Source organism: Tachyglossus aculeatus, chromosome 11, assembly GCF_015852505.1.
Source record: "Tachyglossus aculeatus isolate mTacAcu1 chromosome 11, mTacAcu1.pri, whole genome shotgun sequence".
Lineage (NCBI taxonomy): Eukaryota > Metazoa > Chordata > Mammalia > Monotremata > Tachyglossidae > Tachyglossus > Tachyglossus aculeatus.
Window position 1 is genome coordinate 42594210 of NC_052076.1, and position 20470 is coordinate 42614679.

The 20470-nt window shown below is 46.1% G+C and overlaps 1 protein-coding gene across 1 annotated transcript in view; it reads left to right on the forward strand.

Moving 5' to 3' along the window:
• GSE1 (Gse1 coiled-coil protein) overlaps nucleotides 1–20470 on the forward strand; it is a 574350-nt gene that overhangs the window by 404484 nt on the left and 149396 nt on the right. The window lies entirely within an intron of this gene.

Consider the following 20470-nt stretch of genomic DNA (forward strand, 5'->3'; position numbering starts at 1 on the left):
ACACATTCCCTGCCTACAAGGAGCTTACAGTCTAGAGAGGGAGATAAACAATATAAATAAATAAATTATAGATACTTATGTAAGTGTTGTGGGGCTCCGATGTTGTGGGTGAATAAAGGGAGAAACAGGGTGATGCAGAATGGAGTGGGAGAAGAGGAAAGGAGGGCTTAGTTAGGGAAGTGCTTCTAGACAAGATGTGCTTTCTAAAGGATTTGAAGTGGAGGAGAGTCATTGTCTGTCAGATATGGGGAGGGAGGGACTTGATGTGGGTGAGAAATAGTCCAGAGGCTGAATGGTCAACAAGCCGGTCCTGTAAGTGAAGCAAGGAGGAAAGGGAGTCTGCCACTTGTCTGCTGTGTGACTTTGGGTAAGTCACTTCACTTCTCCATGCCTCAGTAACCTCATCTGTAAAATGGGGATTGAGACTGTGAGCCCCACTTGGGGCAGGGACTGTGTCCAACCCGATTTGCTTGCATCCACCCCAACGCTTAATACAATGCCTGGAACATAGTAAGCCCTTAACGAATATAGTAACAATAATAACCCACCTACTCTAACCTCATGCACTAAGGTTTGAGTTGATGCATTTCCAGGATCAGGAAATAATGCAAGAAATGCAGATTATTGTGTGTGTATTTGAATGTGTAACATTTTACTGCCCCTGGCCTGGCCTAGGGTCAAGAAATTTACACCTGGTCCTAGAGATTACCTGAAGTGTTTAGTCTCAGAACAATGCAGGGTAAGAGGAGAATTCCAATTCGCCTTTCTTGCTGTTATTCCAGTATTGTTTTACCCGGTCATAGAGATGCTTATCTCCCCAACAGCTGCAGGTAGTTCACAGATGTAAAATAACAACACAATTAACTGTCAGGCTTGTCTTAGGCTGCAAAGAGATACTGTAGATAAACAGCCCAAGACAATGAGGAGGGAGCTGAGGTCTCAGGGCAGAGAGAAGCATCCACCCTGGACTGCAGACAGCCTTTTCCTGCAAGTAGCTATTACCTCTGGGGTCAGGCTGGGGTGACGCTAGCCCTGAGCTTTCCGTCCTCTGGGATGTATTGCTCCTTCAGAGAGAAGACTAGGTTTCCAGGAGACCTCCATTACTGCCTCCAAAGGCTAGATTTGTCTCTCTCCACCCCCAGCATTTGCCCTCTTGCTTCACTGACCTTTTTAGTGGCCCAGACACAGCACTCCTGGGTCTGGGTCCTGAATGCTTTAAACACCCGGAGAGGTAGATGTTGTCTTGCCAGGAATGGGGCAGGGCATAATGCTCAGAACCGCCTTTTAGGATTTCAGGATTTCAGTGGAAGGAAGATCTCTGGGAGCATTTGATTTCCTTGTCACAAGGGGCCAACTTGCTAGCCATAGGGGCTGTGCTCATGGGTCACCTATATATTCTGGATTTGACTTTGAATATTAACATTATCATTGTTATTATATTTGAAAAGCAGTTGTGGCCTAAGTGGAAGGAGCATTTCTCCTCTCTCTTCTTCTATTTCCCACCTTGATTACTGTATTAGGCTCAGCCTTCTTGCTGACCTCCCTGCCACCTGTCTCTTCCCCCTCCAGTCCATACTTCACTCTTCTGCCCGGATCGTTTTTCTACAAAAACATTCAGGCCACGTTTGTCCACTCCTCAAGAACCTCCAGTGTTTGCCCATCCACCTCCCCATCAAGGAGAAACTCCTTACCATCGGCTTTACAGCACTCAGTCACCTTACCCCTTCTTACCTCACTTCACTATTCTCCTACTACAACCCAGACCACACACTTCACTCCTCTAGACTGTAAATTCGCTGTGGGCAAGGAATGTGTCTGTTATATGGCTGTATTGTACTTTCCCAAGCACTTAGTACAGTGCTCTGCACACAGTAAGTGCTCAATAGATATAATTGACTAACTCCCCTTCACCTCCCCCAAGACTCTAAATTCCTTGAGGGCAGGGATCCTGTCTTGTATCTCTGTTGCACTCTCTCAATTGTACCCCAATCTCAGCCCCATAGCACTTATGTACATATCCATAATTTATTTATTTATATTAATATCGTCTCCCCTTCTAGACTGTAAGCTCCTTCCCTATGGTATTTGTTAAGCACTTACTATGTGCCAGGCACCGTACTGAGAGCTGGGATAGATACAGTTTGTCAGGGTGGACACAGTCCCTGTCCCTCATGGGGCTTCATAATATTAATCCCCATTTTACAGATGAGGGAACTGAGGCACAGAGAAGTGAAGTGACTTGCCCAAGGTCATATAGCAAACAAGTGGCGGAGCTGGGATTAGAACCCAGGTCCTTCTGACTCCCAGGTCTGTGGTCTTCCTGTATGCTGTTTCCCTCCTTGTGGGCAGGAAATGTGTGTACCAGCTCTTTATATTGTACTCTCTCCAGTTCTTAGTACGGTGCTCTGCACACAGTAAGTGCTCAATAAATACCATTGATTGATTGATTAATTGATTGATTGAGGACCTATTCCTAACTCTGCCATTTATCAGTTAATTGGTCTCATTTCCCAGAATCCATGGGGCTGCTCATCTAGGCCTAGCGGGTAGAACTGGATTGCAGTCTATCTTAAACATATCCAATGATGCTCTTGGCCGAGTTACAGAACTAGCAGCTGCTTGGGATGATGGATCTGGTGGGCTGAGTGCTGAGCTGCACCTTCTGGTTGAGAGAGAAAAATGGCTTCCAGAGGCCGATTGTCCCTAAAAATCAATTAAAGGCGGAGTTGGGACAGTGGGGGTGGGACAGGTAGTTTGTCTGACTGACTTGGGCCATTGGAGGAATCCTCAGTTTCTGGATTTAAACTTGTTTCAGGGTCCCTCATTTAATGCAGAGGGAACACCTGGTCCAGATCTATCAGTGGTGAAATGGGCTATTTGCCATGGTGCAAGCAGAGACTGAATTGGGTCTAGGCTCCCAGGGGGCTACTCTGTTAGAAACCGGATGGGATGGAAACATTCCTGGGAATGGAACCTGTAGATTCCCAAGCGCTTAGTACAGTGCTGTGCACACAGAAAGCGCTCAATAAATACGATTGAATGAATTAATGAATTAAAGGATGTATCCCAGCAGTGGACCAAAACTGAAGCAATGAATAAAGAGCTTGGGTATTCCAGAACCTTGAGGGAGAATGGCAACAAGATGAAGAACTGTGCAGAAGGATGGATTACAGAGATAGTGGCCTCACTCGCTCTGCCTTGTCCCTGCCATCTGTGTCATGGACTGCAGTTGGGGAGTGAGTGGGTGGGTAGAGGTGTAGCACATTGTGAATGCTCGCCTAGGTTTCTAATGTGCAGCATCATTTATGGCTGAAGCAACCTAAGCAGAGTGAGAAAGAGCATGCCCTACTGGAAAGCACAAAGGCCTGAGAGTCTGAGGACCTGGGCTGTAATCCTGGTTCTGCCCCTTGCCTACTGTGCGACTTGCCTACTGTGACTTGACCTTGGACAAGTCATTTCTGTGCCTCAGTTTCTTCATCTATCAAATGGAGATTCAATATCTGTTCTTCCTCACCCTTAGACCGGGAGCACAATGTGGGACTAGGAATAATCTGACCTGATTATCTTGTATCTACTCCAGCGCTCAGTACCGTATCTGGTACATAGTAAGTGCTTAACAAATTCCACAATTATTATTTTTTATGGTATTTGTCAAAATCTTTGTATGACCCAGGCACCGTACTAAGCACTGGGGTAGATACAAGCTAATCAGGTTCCACATGGAGCTCACAGTTTGAATCCCCATTTTACAGATGAGGGAACTGAGGCATAGAGAAGTTAAGTGGCTTGTCCAAGATCACACAGCAGGCAAGTAGAGGAGCCAGGATTAGAACTAGAGAAGCCAGGATTAGAACTCAGGTCCTTCTGGCTCCCAGGACCATGCTCTGCCCACTAGGGTATGCTATGACTGTAATACAAATGCTATGCTATAGCACCAGAACTCAGTAGTAGGCCTTGGTAGCCACTGCAGTCTTCACCGCCCATGTCAGCCAACTGCTCTGAAGGACTTCTGCTGGGTCTGTCCACCTCACAGAATGCTTAGGTGATTCTGTAGGGAGAAAGGCTCACCACTGATGCCAGAGCCCCAGTGGACATTCATCTACAGATGTAGCCAGGACTGGCCTCATATCTCCTTCTCACTGTGCTTTGTTCTCACCTGTCCCACTGTCGACCCCTGGCCCACGTCCTGCCTCAGGTCTGGAATGCCCTCCCTCCTCAAATCTGCCTGACAATCGCTCTTCCCCCCTTCAAAGCCCTACTGAAGGCTCACTGCCTCCAAGAGGCCTTCCCAGACTAAGCCCCCCTTTTCCTTAGCTCCCCCTCCCCTCCGTATTGCCTTGATTTGCTCCCTTTGCCCTACCCCTTCCCCCCACCCCACAGCACTTGTGTATATATGTACATATCTATAATTCTATTCATTTATATTGATGCCTGTTTACTTGTTTTTATTTTACTTGTACATATTTACTATTCTATTTATCTTATTTTGTTAATATGTTTTGTTTTGTTGTCTGTCTCCCCCTTTTAGACTGTGAGCTTGTTGTTGGGTAGGGACCATCTCTATATGTTGCCAACTTGTACTTCCCAAGCGCTTAGTACAGTGCTCTGCACACAGAAAGCATCCAATCAATCAATCAATCAATCAATCGTATTTATTGAGCGCTTACTATGTGCAGAGCACTGTACTAAGCGCTTGGGAAGTACAAATTGGCAACACATAGATACAGTCCCTACCCAACAGTGGGCTCACAGTCTAAAAGGGGGAGACAGAGAACAGAACCAAACATACCAACAAAATAAAATAAATAGGATAGAAATGTACAAGTAAAATAAATAAATAAATAAATAAATAAAGTAATAAATATGTACAACCATATATACATATATACAGGTGCTGTGGGGAAGGGAAGGAGGTAAGATGGGGGGATGGAGAGGGGGATGAGGGGGAGAGGAAGGAAGGGGCTCAGTCTGGGAAGGCCTCCTAATAATAAATATGATTTATTTAAATATGGTTTAATAAATATGATTCAATCAATAAATATGATTGAATGAATGAAGGAATGAATAAATGATGTGTATATATCTATAATTCTATTTATTTATATTGATACCTATTTACTTGTTTTGATGTCTGTCTCCCTCCTTCTAGACCATAAGCCCATTGAGGTCAGGGATTGTCTCTATTGCTGAATTGTATTTTCCAAGCGCTTAGTACAGTGCTCTGCTCACAGTAAGCACTCAATAAATACAACTGAATGAATGAGTGAATGAATCTCCTGGTTCCCAGGGCTGGGTTCTTTCCAGTGGACCACCACATTACGCAGCTAATAATGACGCATCAAATTGACATGGTGTTTTTTTTGTCTGAAGAGCTAAAATGACTCCACTGGGCTGTGAATAGCTTCACCTCCAGGCCTCCATGAAATGCGAGGTTGAGTGATTTGTCGTGGGTCGCATAGTTAGTCAGTGGCAGAGCCGGCTCTACCTCTGTGACTCCTGGTTTTCCTTCAGACTAGGTTGCCTCACCTCCCCATGGGGCCGGCTGATAGGGCCCTTTTTAAGCCACAAACAGATTGATCTTAAAGCTCAGGAGGAAGGGTGGATCCCCATGTGCAGCTGGAAGCGTCATAACAAATTCCCTTTCCCTTCCCTAACAAACAACCAGATCTCATGGGTGTTCCAGCTCTATCAGCCACGTCCTTTGCAACAGGCTGGGGTGGGTTGCATCACCAACAACCCTGCTTGCCTGGTGGGGAGTGGGAAGAGGATGGGGATGGTATTTCATAAGGGCCAGCTTCCTACACGGACCTGAAATCCAAAGAGTTTTCCACCGGGTTGGGGTGAGCTTCAGCCTCTTCTGTCAGACCACTGGTTTGCACCTGCCCCAGGCAGTTAATGCCCTAGTGCCACTGTGGCATCTGTGTGGAGAAAAGCCAGTGAATATCATCCATGGCTCCCAGGACTTGTGTCCATTCCTCACTCCTGGCACTTGCTTGGCAAGTTGAGGAGGGTCAGAGTTCACTTGGTCTTGAAAGTTCCTCAGCATTCTGATCTGTAACTGGGGAAGGAGTTCTTGAGTGGAGATCTCTGGCAAGGAACCTAGAGAACTCCCTCCCCCTAGTAGTCTGTAAACTCCTTGAGGGCAGGGATTATGTCTACTTACTCTATAGTGCTCTGCATACAGTAAACGGGGTGTGTGTGTGTGTGTGTGTGTGTGTGTGTGTGTGTGTGTGTGTGTGTGTGTGTGTGTGTTTGCAAATTGTTATCCATCTGCCCTTTGGGGATGATGAACCTAAATCTGCCTTTCTGAGTTTCTGACATGGATCACCAAGCCTCCTCCAGCGACCCCCAGTGAACAGGCAAAGAGACCAAGTTAGTTAAATAAGAGGCTCAGGAGCAACACAACAAAGTGGAAATTGGGGATTTTCCCGACTGTGTGATCTTGGGTTAGTCACTGCCCTTCTTTGTTGTTCATGCCAAAACACCCGCCCTCAGTCCTCTCCCCTGGGTTAGGTGAAACTACTAGCAAAATGCCCATGGATGACAGTAAAGCCATGTTTACTTCCTAGGTACTTACTGCTTTCTCTTTGCCCAAGCAGTGGAAATTGTGGCTCCCAGGGCTCACTAATCAATCAGCGGCATTTATTGAATACTTACTGGGTGCAGAGCCCCCAGTGTTCACAGTAAACCCTGTATTCACCGGCCATGTTTGGACCAAACATAGTGACCGACTCACTTCTTATTGGAAGATGGCCAGAACCAAGGGGCCAAAGTGGAGCTGCAGAAGGCTGAGGGGAGGGGGAGAATGAGGGAGAGAGAGAGAGAAAAAGAGAAAGAGAGAGAGAGAATGAGAATGCTCTGGGATTCTGTGGGTGGGCACAACTCTTGGCAGGAGCAAGGAAGCAATCACCCAGACTCCTTCAAGAAGCAAGCGGCACCTCATGATAAATAAAGAAGTTAACACACAACCAAAGCTGATAATTAGCTTTTAACCTGTGCCGGCAGTTAACTCTGAAAGGCCACCATTTGTTCCGGGGAGCTGGTAGAGTATAAAGAACTAAACATGGCCAATTTTGTTCAGGATGAATTAGGACTTGCACATGTAAAATGAGTTCATCTATTTAATTAAGTAGCAGCAATATGGATGTTAAATTAAGTTCACGGTCGACGTGCCAAAACAGGGTTATAAAAATAATGTCCTTGCTAAAGGGATTCTTTGTTACGTCTGATACATCTCTCACTCCCACAGCTTGACCTGTGTTTTGGGGCATCCTATCCCCCTGCTTTCGGCTGGGATGATGTTAAAAACTTAGTAGGAAGGCAGACACCCAAGTAGCTCTGATATCCCCTGAACCTCTCCACCCTCAGGCTCCCCTTCTCCCAGTCTTGGGTTGCTACTTTAAACATACATGATTGAGCAATCCTTAAACAAAAACTAGCTACCTTGTCTATCTTACCTTCAATCAGCCAATCCATCAATAATATTTAATAATAATGTTGGTATTTGTTAAGCGCTTACTATGTGGAAAGCATTTACTGAGTATTTACTGTGTGCGGAGCACTATACTAAGAGAGAGTTGGGAGTACAATACAAGAGAGTTGGGAGATAGGATCCCTGCCCACAAGGAGCTTACAGTCTATGGGGGAGTTTTCTTCTGTCTTTCGTATATACCATACACATGTACGCACTCCTTCACACACTGTGAGGAGAAATTGCTAAAGGATCTTATGGAATGACCAGCCACTGACACTATAATTTATGGAGAATGTGGCCACCACTGTGAAGGGAAAGGAGAGGGAAAAGAGAAGGCAGAAGTTGAAACCAAGCCTGAGAAGGGGAGAGAGCAAGAAGGAAATGGGGAGAAAAAGAGAGAGAGGAGGGAGAAACTAGAAAGGCATCATGGTCTAGTGGAAAGAGCCCAGGCCTGGGAGTCAGCGGACCTGGGTTCTAATTCCAACTCTGCCACTTGTTTGCTGTGTGACCTTGGGCAAGTCACTTCACGTCTCTGTGCCCAGTTTCCTCATCTGTAAAATGGGGACTCAATACTTGTCTTCCCTCCTACTTAGACTGGAAGCCCCATGTGGGACCTGATAATCTTGTATCTACCCCAGCATTTAGTAATAATAATAATAATTAAGGTACTTGTTTAGTGCTTACTATTTACCAAGCACTGTTCTAAGTGTTGGGGTAGATACAAGCTAATCAGATTGGACACAATCCCTGTCCCACAATGGGCTCACATATTTAATCCCCACTTTTCACAGATAAGGTAACTGAGGCACAGAGAAGTTAAGTGACTTGCCTGAGGTCACACAGCAGACATGTGGTGGAGCCAAGATTAGAACCCATGACCTTCTGACTCCCAGTCCCGTGCTCTTTCCACTATACCATGCTGTTTCCCAGAGCTTGGCACATAGTAAGCGCTTAACAAATACCCCTATTACTATTATTAGTATTAGGAAAGGATCTGGAAGAACTTGGCAGTTTGCGGCGGGAATGTCCTGAGCTCTGGACTTGCCCTCTGCCAAGCTATTCAGCTGACTCTCAATATGCTGATGCACCTCAGGCCTGAGAGTGAAGGGACCCAACCAACTCTGGTGACTAGGAAGTGGTGCTTGCTGAAGAGCTCAGAAGCAAGGGAGAAGTGATTTGCTTGCGTGTCTGAGAATTTCTGGCTGCCTGAAACATGCTGAGTAGAAAAGCCCCTGAGACTGAAGTTTTCCATTTGCCAATTGGGTCCAGCCTAGGACAGGCTTCCCTCCCAGGTTGCCAACTTGGCACCCTCTGAGTGGGCCCTTCCATTCATTCATTCATTCATTCATTCATTCATTCAATCATATTTATTGAGTGCTTACTGTGTGCAGAGCACTGTACTAAGCACTTGGGAAGTACAAGTCGGCAACATATAGAGACGGTTCCTACCCAACAATGGGCTCACAGTCTAGAAGGAGGAAACAGACAACAATACAAAACATGTAGACAGGTGAAATCAAAATCATCAGAACAAATAGAATTATAACTATAATGCACATCATTAACAAAATGAGTAGTCCACTAGTGGGCCAGTAGAGTGAAGGACCTTTCCAAAGAGGCTAACACAACGAAAGATTAATTTTAGGCATTGAGAGAATAGTCACCGTTCAACCATTTATGTCTCTCCCCGAGGCTGCTGGCCAGTGAGAAACTCCATCATTTCTACCCAAGGAGCAAAGAGCATGTCTGTAAGGACACTTTCCCACCCAGCCCCAAGATACTCCCATCATTTTACATAGTAACAATAATAATTATAATGATATTTGTTAAGTGCTTACTATGTGCCAGGCACTGTACTAAGTGCTGGGGTGGATACAAGCAAATCAGGTTGGACACAATCTCAATCCCCATTTTACAGATGACGTAACTGAGGCGCAGAGAAATGAAATGACTTGCTCAAGGTCACACAGTAGACAAGTGGCAGAGCCAGAATTAGAACCCGTGACCTTCTGATTTCCTGGCCAATGCTCCATCCACTATGCCATACTGCTTCTCCATACTGCTTTTACATCTGGATGAGCCAGCACCGACAGAAGCTGTTGCAGGCCAGAAATTCCGGGGCCCATTTGGGAGCCTACCAGCACCGCCCCTTAGCTTGAGGGCCTTATATGAGTATTCATTCATTCAATCATTCAATTGTATTTATTGAATGCTTACTGTGTGCAGAGCACTGTACTAAGCACTTGAGTACCTCTTCAGGGTTAGCTGAGGGCTAATAAGCGCTCAATAAATGATTGAATGAATGAATGAATGGAGACAGTTCTTGAGTAGAAGCAACTCAAGTCTCCAGGGAAATACCTGACTGGAATGCCTGACCATTTTGTACCAGGGATCTACTCCCTGTCATTCCTAGTCATCTTTCCTCAGGGACCACCCCCTGCCCTGCCCCCCAAGAGAGAAGGGCTTGTAGCTGATGTGTCTAGGAAACCCCAGCAGCTATAGCGATTTGTTCCTTGTCTCCCCGAAGAGGACTGTGATAGAGATATAACTCAATTCTAGACCACATAGGGATAAACATGAGAACAGAAGCAACAAATCCAGGCCAGAAATGCATTCCCCTTCAACCCCTCCATTCCCCCCACTACCCCCCCTTCACTTGACTTTCCACCATTACTTTCTACCTGTGATCAGGAGATCAGTACTGCAGAAGTACGCAGATCATTTAAACCAGTCATTTTAATATGACAATAATCATATCGATCAGTCCGTATAAAATGTTTTACAGCATTTGCCGCAAAGTCTTACTGGATGCCCTGGGTAAGATCACAGATGAATTATATTAAGAGAGAGAGTGAGAAAGAGTGAAAGAGAGAGAGTGAGAGTGAGAGAGAGAGAGAGAGAGGGAGAGAGAGAGAGAAAGAAAGAAAGAAAGTAAATGCATCTCAACCAGTGATGCAATCTTATCAGGTCTGAACTTTACTCTTCAGCTTAGGATATAGGATACTTTGGGGACGCCTGAAAGAAATAATAACCTTATGATTTGTAGCTTTCTGGCTTTCTAAGCCAATAGGAAGGGGGTGGAATGTCTGATACGATTACCATTTTTTGTCTGAGCTATTCCCTAAAGAAATCAAACCCATGTAAAATCCCTTCCGAGCCGGAACCGTAGGTCGCCCACTGACCTGCACAGTGCAGATTATCACTCTGCATCTCAGGAGGAGACAGGAGCATTCATTAAAATTGGAAACACAAATGGAAAATTGCTACTTGAAGCCTCACCAAACAGCCAGCCAGTTGATCAGAGGCTTCATTAATGGATCTAATATGAAAGAAACAATTATAGCATCTAAAGTGATTCCTTTTGAGATAATCAGGTATAATAAAATAGGATAAAATAAAGATTCTTCCAAACACAAGGAAAGTTTCCGTGTGACTCAAATGAAGATTTCCACTGTCTCCTCAGACTTCTTGCCTCCTTGCCCTTTCCACCCTGCCCTCCTGCCCTGCCCTGTAACTCTTCAGAGGGTTTGGCTTTGTGCTGCCTCACAGAAGGTGAAGTAGCCGAATGGGGAAGACAAGCCGCTTTCTGCTTCCTCAGGTGGGCTGAGCACATTAATCTCTCCAGTCCCCCAGGAGATGAGGGACCCAGGAGGTCCTGATCCTTCTCTCATGCCGGGCCCCTTAAGTGGCAGAACCACAATCCAGCATCGGCTCTAGAACTCAGGACCAGCCAGGCTGCACTAGTAGTAGTAGTTAAAACAGCGTGGCTCAGTGGAAAGAGCACGGGCTTTGGAGTCAGGAGTCATGGGTTCAAATCCCGGCTCTGCCAATTGTCAGCTGTGTGACTTTGGGTAAGTCACTTAACTTCTCTGTGCCTCAGTTCCCTCATCTGTAAAATGGGGATTAAGACTGTGAGCCTCCCGTGGGGCAACCTGATCTCCTTGTAACCTCCCCAGCACTTAGAACAGTGCTTTGCACATAGTAAGTGCTTAATAAATGCCATCATTATTATTATTATTATTAAAGGAGTAGTAGTAATGTTATCATCATCAATGGTATTTATTGAGTGCTTACTGCATGCAGATCACTGTACTAAGCACTTGGGAGGGTACAGTACAACAGAGTTGGTAGACACATTCCCTGCCCATGATGAGCTTACAGTCTAAAGAGGGAGACCTGCATTAATATAAATAGATAATATATAATATGTCGATATGTATTAAACTGCTGTGGGACTAAGGGTGGGGTGAATATCACATAGCCAAAGGTCATGGATCCAAGTACATAGATGATGCTAGTGCTACTAGTAGTTAGTAGTAGTAGCATAGTAGCAGTAGGAGTAGCAGTAATAGTATTTATTAATAGTATTTATTTAGCACTGTACTAAGCACTCGGGAGGAGCAATAGAATTGACTGTTGGATGCAATCTCCACCCTCAAGGAATTTACAATCTAGCATTCCAAGCAGCTATGGGAAGTGATGAAGTGGGGTCTGGACATCAAAGAGCTGTCCACTGTCTATTTTTCCACATACCAGATAGTCCAAGGAATGGTAGGGAAACTGCATTAATGCTGCCTCAACCAGCAAGAGAGCAGAAAGCATTGGCGGGATAGAGGGGAAAAGAGTTATCTCAAATAGAGCAGCAGAAGAAACGTCTCATTTTCCCTTCCCAACCACTCTCCCATTTAACTTTCCCTTCACTGGCAACAATCTCTCTCCCTGTCCCAGAAGACTGCAGCCTTGGTGTTATCCTTGACTCCTTGCCCGCATTCAACTCTCACACTCAGTCTGTTGCTAAACCCTGCCCGTTTTTCCTCCGCAGCATTTCCATGATCCACGTTCTCCTCTCCATCCGAACAGCCCCAACACTGGTCCAGGCCCGTGTCATATCCCACCTTCTTGACAACTGTATCAGCCTTCTCACTGGTCTCCCTGCCTCCAGCCTCTCCCCTCTGATGCCTCCTCCACTCTGCTGTTTGGATTATATTTCAAATACGTTGTTCTGCATACATCTTTCTTCTCAGAAAACTCCAGTGGTTATCCATCCTCCCCAAGTCAAGCAGAAACTCCTGACATTGGCTGTAAGCTACTCCCTCAGTTCTCTCCCTCTTATTTAGCAGTTCCCCTTTCTCATTACACTCCAGCACATACTCTTCCTTCCTCTCAAGTTAAAGCTCTCACTGTGCCTTGCTCTCAACTCTCAACTCAACTCCCACCTCTCACTCTGGGTTCATGCCCTTCCCCATACCTGCTGTTCATTCCTTCTTCTAATCTGCCGGGCCACAGAACTTCCCATCTTTGAGGCCCTCCTCGAATCTCACCTCCTCCAAAGCAAGTTCCCCAATTCTTCTTCTCCTCCCAGATGACATCTTCCCGACTCCTACCTCAGCACTTGTGCACTCATATTAACACTTTGGTTTATATCTATTATGTCATCCACTATTTAAGCACACAGTTATTCATTTGTCTTTCCATTCTCATTTCCCTCCTAAAAATACTTTATTCTGTGTCAGACTCCACTGTTAAATCATAAGCACCTCAAGGGCAGAGACAGTGTTTTTGACCTTCATTGTATTCTACCAAGTGTATAGTACAAGGCTCTGTACACAGTAGGTTTTCAATAAATACAATTGATGGATTGATTGTTTGATTCATCTGGCCCTGGCATATCAGTGAGGGAGGCTCAGAGCACTGTGCTAAACACTGAGAGAGGTATAATACAATCAGATCAAACACAGCCCCTGTCCCTCATGGGGCTCACAGTCTGAACTGGGGGAAAGAGGTCTCTCATCCTCATTTATATAGATGAGGAAAAAGAGACCCAGAGAAGTAAAATGACTTGCCCCAGGTCACACAGCGGGCAAGTGGCAGAACCAGCGTTAGAACCCCAGGCCTCTGGCTCCCAATAGCCTTCCACTAGGCCACCAAACACAAAACAAGGATCACTGGGGAATAGATCTGATCACCTGTGACAAACTGACACAATTTCAATCCAGTGCCCCGGAAGAGATGCCCGCTCAAACCCCTTGAAAAATGACTGTCCTCACCAGCAGTCATCTTTAGTCCACTTGTGTGAAATAACAGGAAGGTTTGAGGGTGTGACCTCTCCCGAATGGGGAACAACGTTTCTAGGAACAACCCTCCTCACCCCAAACCACTATTTTTTTTCTTTTTCTAAACCCTCTGCCAGGGCCAGGGGTAATGATAAGAGAGTTCTATGAGCTTCCTGAGGGGTGTCTGCAAAGGGCAAAGGTCATAGTTGGTTATCAGTCTAAGGGAGTGAAAGAAAAAAAACTCTCTAGATTTGACTGCTTGACCGAGAAGAGGAAGTCTTTCTGTGTGGTTTGGGGTGACACCGGGGGAAATGAGAACTAGCCAGAGTTCTTCATAGGAGAAGACATTTGACTAATCTGAAACTGCATTTGGTTATTAACGTGTTAGCAAAGGTCTGTGACCCAGAGACAGGAGAGTCAGGAAGCCCGGTCCAGCAGGAGCCTACCCGGTCAGGAATCCAAAAAATCCACTTTCCACCGCAGTGCTGGGGCTGCTGGCTTTTCCATGCTCTGTTCTCTGCAGAGAAGAAAGAGCAAAATCACAAAGTCAGCAACCACTCTCCTCTTTGGAAAGCCTCTGGAGCTGTTCCCCTTGCCAAGGCTGAGGCCTGAGGGCTAAGTCGTTACTTTGAGTTCCAGGGGCAGATCTGGGAAGCCAAGCCAGGATCCCCCTCCAGCTCTCTCCCTGACCTGGGACACAGACCGACACTAGCTTCTGGGGTGTCAGGAAATCTTTGGAAGTTTCGCGTCAGTGACAGGTGTACACTCTGGTCCAGAGAATGGAAAATACCTATTAGGTCATCTTGGCCATCTGGTCCAGCCAACACGGAATTGTTCCCACTGGGATATTCCTACTCTATTACTATTAGAGTATGATATGGGATATAGTTAGAATACAGAGTCCTTGTTTGTGCATGCCGTGTCCTCTGGAGAAAGAGCTGATCTTCTCAGTTCCAGACTCAGTAATGATAATATTAATAATAACTGTGGGAGTTGTTATGCACTTAGTACGTGCCAAGCACTGCACTATGCACTGAGATACAGTATACACAGATTGGACTCAGTTTCTCTCCTACATGGGGCTCATAGTCTAAAAGGGAAGGTAGAACAGGTATTTATTCCCCATTTTAGAGATGAAAATACTGAGACACAAGCAAAGCAGCGTGACTGAGTGAAAAAAGCCTAGGCCTGGGAGCCAGGGGACCTGGGTTCTAATCCCAACTCTGTCCCTTGCCCGGTGCATGACTTTGGGCAGATCACTTAATTTCTGTGTGCCTCCGTTTCCTTATCTGTAAAATGAGGATTCAATACCTATTTTCCCTCCCCATTAGATTGCGAGTCCCAAAACCTCTAGACCGTAAACTCGTCATGTAGACACTGTAAACTCATTGTGGACAAGGAATGTGTCTACCAACTCTGTTATAGTGTACTCTTCCAAGTGCTTAGTTCAGTGCTCTGCACATAGTAATTGCTCAACAAATAAAATTAATTGACTCTGGTCCAACCTAATTATTTGGTATTAACTCCTGTGCTCAATACAGTATTTGGCACATAATAAACACTTAACAAATACTGCAACTGTTATTTTTCTGGGCTCCTCCTTCCAGAACTATAGATGAACCAGTAGCTTCAGAAGACTCAAGGCCCAGGGTAGGCAATTGCTCTTGGATCCTGATTCTACCACAAGTTGTAGTAGTCCAGGGCAGATTGATTGTCCAGACCCTGTTTCTCTGCTTCCTCCTGGTCCTTCTCCTTCTCCTCCTCCTCATCTGCTACCTCTCTTCCTCCTCCTCTTCCTCTCCTTCTCCCTCTTCCTCCTCCCTCCTCCTCCTCCTCCTCTTCCTCCTCCTGCTTCTCCTCTTCCTCCTACTCCTCTTCTTCCTCTTCCTCCTTCTCCTTTTATTCCTTCCCCTCCTCCCCCTCCCCTTCTTCCACTTCCTGCTCCTCTTCCTCCTCCTGCTCCTCTTCCTCTTCTTCCTCCTCCTTCTTCTCCTCCTCCCCTGCCTTTGCCTTGTCTCTGTTCTCTAGCCCCATCCAGGAAGGTTGGTGGGGCAAGGAAAGAGAATAAAATGTAAACCACTCAACTTTGGCCCACTGGCAATGGTGCCAGCTTTCATGTTGAGTGAGGGGGCAAGCAGGCAGGATGGGACTTGGGAAAGGCATGTTGTACTTAAAATAAAAAAGGATCAGAAAGAATCAGTCTGGGGCTCTTTTCAGCCTATTCGCAGAACCTTTTGATGCTTTTCGACTCTGCTCAGTTCTTAGTTCTTGTCAGACCTGGGATTAGTGAGACTGGAAGTCAAGCTGGCAAAACTTGGAGGGTGAAACCCTGCCTCCACCCCCTCACTTGAAAATGCCCAGAAGCGAAGATCATTCATTCATTGTCATATTTATTGAGCACTTACTGTGTGCAGAGCACTGTACTAAGTGTTTGGAAAGTACAATTCAACAATATAGACAATCCCTGTCCACACTGGGTTTACAGTCTAGAAGATCCCTATTGCTTCTTGGATTTGGCACCTATAAATTCTGGTCAAAGTTTGGCTTGGAAGCAGGTTGAAACTACTGGCTATTGGGCTTGGGGTTGGCCTGTGGGTAGTAGTTATTTATATTATCGAACCTGTTTCACGTGGCTATCTGTAATTGAGAGCTGGCTGGGAATGGGAGGGATTCTAACTTCCCTAGAATGTACTATTTCCTGGCTCCCTGAGAAGAGCTTGGGGGCTGGATAAAGATCGGCCCAGAGAGGGAGGTTCTTCACCGGGGAGCCAAGAGAGTCTTGGCACTGATTCTGACTGTAAAAATTCAAAACTAGAGCTAAATGGGGACACAAAAGCTGCTGCATTGGAATAATAATAATAATAATAATGTTATTTGTTAAGCACTTATTATGTGCCACCCACTGTTCTAAGCGCTGGGGTATTCATTCATTCATTCAATCGCATTTATTGAGCGCTTACTGTGTGCAGAGCACAGATACAAGATAATCGGGTTGTCCCATGTGGGGCTCACAGTCTTATTCCCCATTTTACAGATGAGGTAACTGAGGCACAGAGAAGTTAAGCAACTTGCCCAAAGTCACACAGCTGACAAGTGGTGGAGCCAGGATTAGAACCAATGACCTCTGACTCCCAAGCCCGGGCTCTTTCCACTAAGCCATGCTGGGTCTCCTGGCTTGAGGAACTCAGTCTTCCCTGACCTAAGATGATGTTATGGAGGGGCAGGAAGAAGGGGAAAAGTAGCAGAAGGAAGAGGAGGAGACAAAGGAGGAAAGATTCATTTTCTTCTCCAAATAGTGCAGTTCAGTGAAGCAAGCAGTGGCATTTATTGAGCACTTACTGTGTGCAGAGCACTGTACTAAGTGCTTGAGAAAGTACACTTGAACACGATGCCTGCCCTCAAGGACCTTACAGTCTAGCTGGGGAGGCAGTGTTGTGCGATGAAAGAGCCATGGGCCAGAAAGCCGGAGGTTCCGGGTTTGAATCCCAGCTCTGACATGCCCTGTGTGGCCTTGGGCAAGTCACTTAACTCGCCTCAGTTTCTCCAGGTATAAACTGGGGATAATCATACCTAAACTCTACTTCACAGGGGTGTTGTGAGGAATAAACAACTAAGTAATGTAAGGCACTTTGGTAATAAAAGCACCACCTAGAAACATAGGGGTTATTATAAGCGCTTAGTACAGTGCTCTGCACACAGTAAGCACTCAATAAATACGATTGAATGAATGAATGGAAGCTTTGAAACACATCCACTGGTTGCCCTGTAAATGTCCGGGACCTCCAGTCTCATGGGACAGTAACCACTAAGTTGGGCCTCAGCCCTGCCCTAAGCTTTCCAGAATTCCCCAGTGGAAGGAGGGCAGGAAACCCCCTACGTTGGGTGAGTCACCAGGCTGGGCGTTATCCCTGCAACATGTCAGTACCACCGCTGAGGAGATGGGAATAGGCAGTCTGGAGTGACTGTGGGCCTCCTGCTGCTTTTACCGCCTGCGTGGAACTAGAATGGGAACTAGGAAATATGGGAGACCAGGAGACACCCCTACCAGGAGAGTCAAGATGGAGTGGGTGGTAAGGAGGCAGAGGGGAAATTCTCATCATAATAATGATAGTTGTGGTATTTGTTAAGTGCTTACTGTGTGCCAGGCACTTCTACTAAGGGCTGGGGTGGATTCAGGCAAATTGGGTTGGACACAGCCCCTGTCTCATATGGGGCTCACCATCTTAATCCCCATTTTACAGATGAGGTAACTGAGGCACAGAGAAGCAAAGTGACTTGCCCAAGGCCACAGAGCAAACAAGTGGCAGAGCCAAGATTAGAACTCATGACTTTCTGACTACACTACACCATGTTGCTTCCCTAATTGAAGGGCACTGGGGATAGGAGTGAAAGGACTTTTGAGTCAAATAGGAGTAACCCAGGGAAGAGACTCCTGGCAGCAGAGTCAAGAGCCTGATATTCCCTGGATTCCATTGCTTGACTCACACCAAAGAATCAGGATTGATTTCTTAAAAGGAAGTCTGGGGACTCCTCCTCCAAGAACCCTTCCCTGATTGAGCCCTCCTTTTCCCTATTTGCCCTCCCCTCTGCATCGATCATGCCCTTGGCCATGTATCCCTTAAGCACTTTGATATTCACCTCAAACCCACAGCACTGATGTACATATCCTAATACACTTCTATTTCTCCCATCTGTAATTTATTTTAGTATCTGTTTCTCACAGCCATTCTTATGGCATTTGTTAAGAGCTTACTGTGTGCGAAGCATTGAACTGGCGTAGATACCAGATAATCAGGTTGGACACAGTCCAAATCCTACATAGGGCTTACGGTGTTAATCCCCATTTTACAAGATGAGGTAACTGAGGCAAAGAGAAGTGAAGTGATTTGCCCAAGATCACACAGCAGACAAGTGGCTGATTAGAACTCAGGTCCTTCTGACTCCCAGGCACATGCTCTATCCCCTGGGTCATGCTGCTTCTTACCTCCTCCCTATACACTATAATCTCCTTGTGGGCAGAGATCGTATCTTCCAGCTCTATTGTACTTTCCCAGGTGTTCAGCACAGTACACAGTACAGCACACAGTAAACATTCAGTAAATGCCATTGATTGATGATTGGCTGGCGTGGCGTAGTTTGAAGGTGTCCTTGCTATCCATGTGCCGTGTACTTGCATGCATCAGAGGCAGCAGCAAGATTACTAAAAGCAGAAGTGGAGCGTTCCAGAGCAGTGAAAGTCATGACCCAGGTCAGGAGCGTGCTGTCAGACCCCGGCGGGTCTACAGGCTGGAGCGGCAGCCTTTTAGGTGGTCTTTGTCACAGACTTCTTCCACCTCCTCACCCTTTCCCTCTGCTGATGATGGCAGGGAACCAAGTTGGGAAGGAATCAAAGCAGAGAGGGAGTGAGAAGCGGCATGGCCTAGTGGAAAGGGCTCAGGTGGGAGTCAGAGGACCTGGGTTCTACCCTCACCTCTGCCACTTGCTGGCTGGGTGACCTTGGGCAAGTCACTTAACTTATCTGTGCCTCATTTTCCTCATCTGTAAAAAGGTGACTTGATACCTGATCTCTCTCATTTGGACTTGGAGTCCCAGGTGGGATAGGGACTGTATCTAACTTGATTATCTAGTATCTATCATCATCATCAATCGTATTTATTGAGCGCTTACTGTGTGCAGAGCACTGTACTAAGCGCTTGGGAAGTACAAATTGGCAACATATAGAGACAGTCCCTGCGCAACAGTGGGCTCACAGTCTAAAAGTCTATCCCCGCAGTTAGCTAAGTGCTTGGCACATAGAAAGCACTTAAATGTCATTGTTATCAGAGGAAGTGTCATGGTCTAATGGGTAGAGAACAGACCTTGGAGTCAGAAGGCACTGGGTTCTAATACCAACTCTGCCACTTTCATTCATTCATTCAATCGTATTTATTGAGTGCTTACTGTGTGCAGGGCACTGTACTAAGTGCTTGGGACGTACAAGTTGGCAACATATAGAGATGGTCCCTACCCAACAACAGGCTCACAGACCTTGTACAAGTCACTTTACTTCTCTATGCCTCAGTTACCTTATCTATAAAATGCAGATTAAGACTTTGAGGCCTATGTGGGACAGGGACTGTGTTAAATCTGATTAGCTTCTACCTACCCCTGTGCTTAGATATTGTCTGGCACACAGTAAAGCACTTAATATCACTTCAAAAAATGGAAGGCGAGCCCTAAATAGGTTGTTGGAGAAAGACTCACTTTGGAGGACTGAAAGTTCCCCACCTCACCCTCCAGAATCAATCAATCAATGGTATTTATTGAGCATTTATTGTGTGCAAAACACTGTACTAAGTGCTTGGGAGAGTGCAGTACAGCAGAGTTGGTAGACACAGACCTGGAAACAGATATGACAGAAATCTTCTCAGTTTATCCTCCAATTGTTTATTCAGGTTTTTGCTAGGTCAGTAGTACTGGATTTGCAGTATGGCTTTTTCCCCATTGCCCTGGGAGAGGCCACGCATGGCAGGGCAACAGATTCTGCACCCCCCACCCCCCACCCCCATCCCTCTCTCACATCAGGAGAGGGGAGGGTGCAACCATCTAAGGGCTCCCAGATGTTGATTCAGAGGGCTCCAAAGGTGTGGACAGGAGGGAGGAAGACCAATTAAAGCCCCTACTGCCCTAGTCTTCCCTGGGGTTACCCTGCTGCAGGGGAAGCAGCAGGGGACACAAAACCTGGGGACCGTCATGGCAGCCTGCAGCAGGGTAACTCCAGGGAAGGCTAGGGCAGTAGGGGCTTTAATCGGTCTTCCTCCCTCCTGTCAATACCATTGAATGAATGAAAAGTCAATCAGTACATCATTGGGATTTTATTGCAGGGCACCATACCAAGCATCTGGGAGAGTACAATACAGTAGAGTTAGTAGACATGATCCATGCCCACTCCCCACCCCGCCCC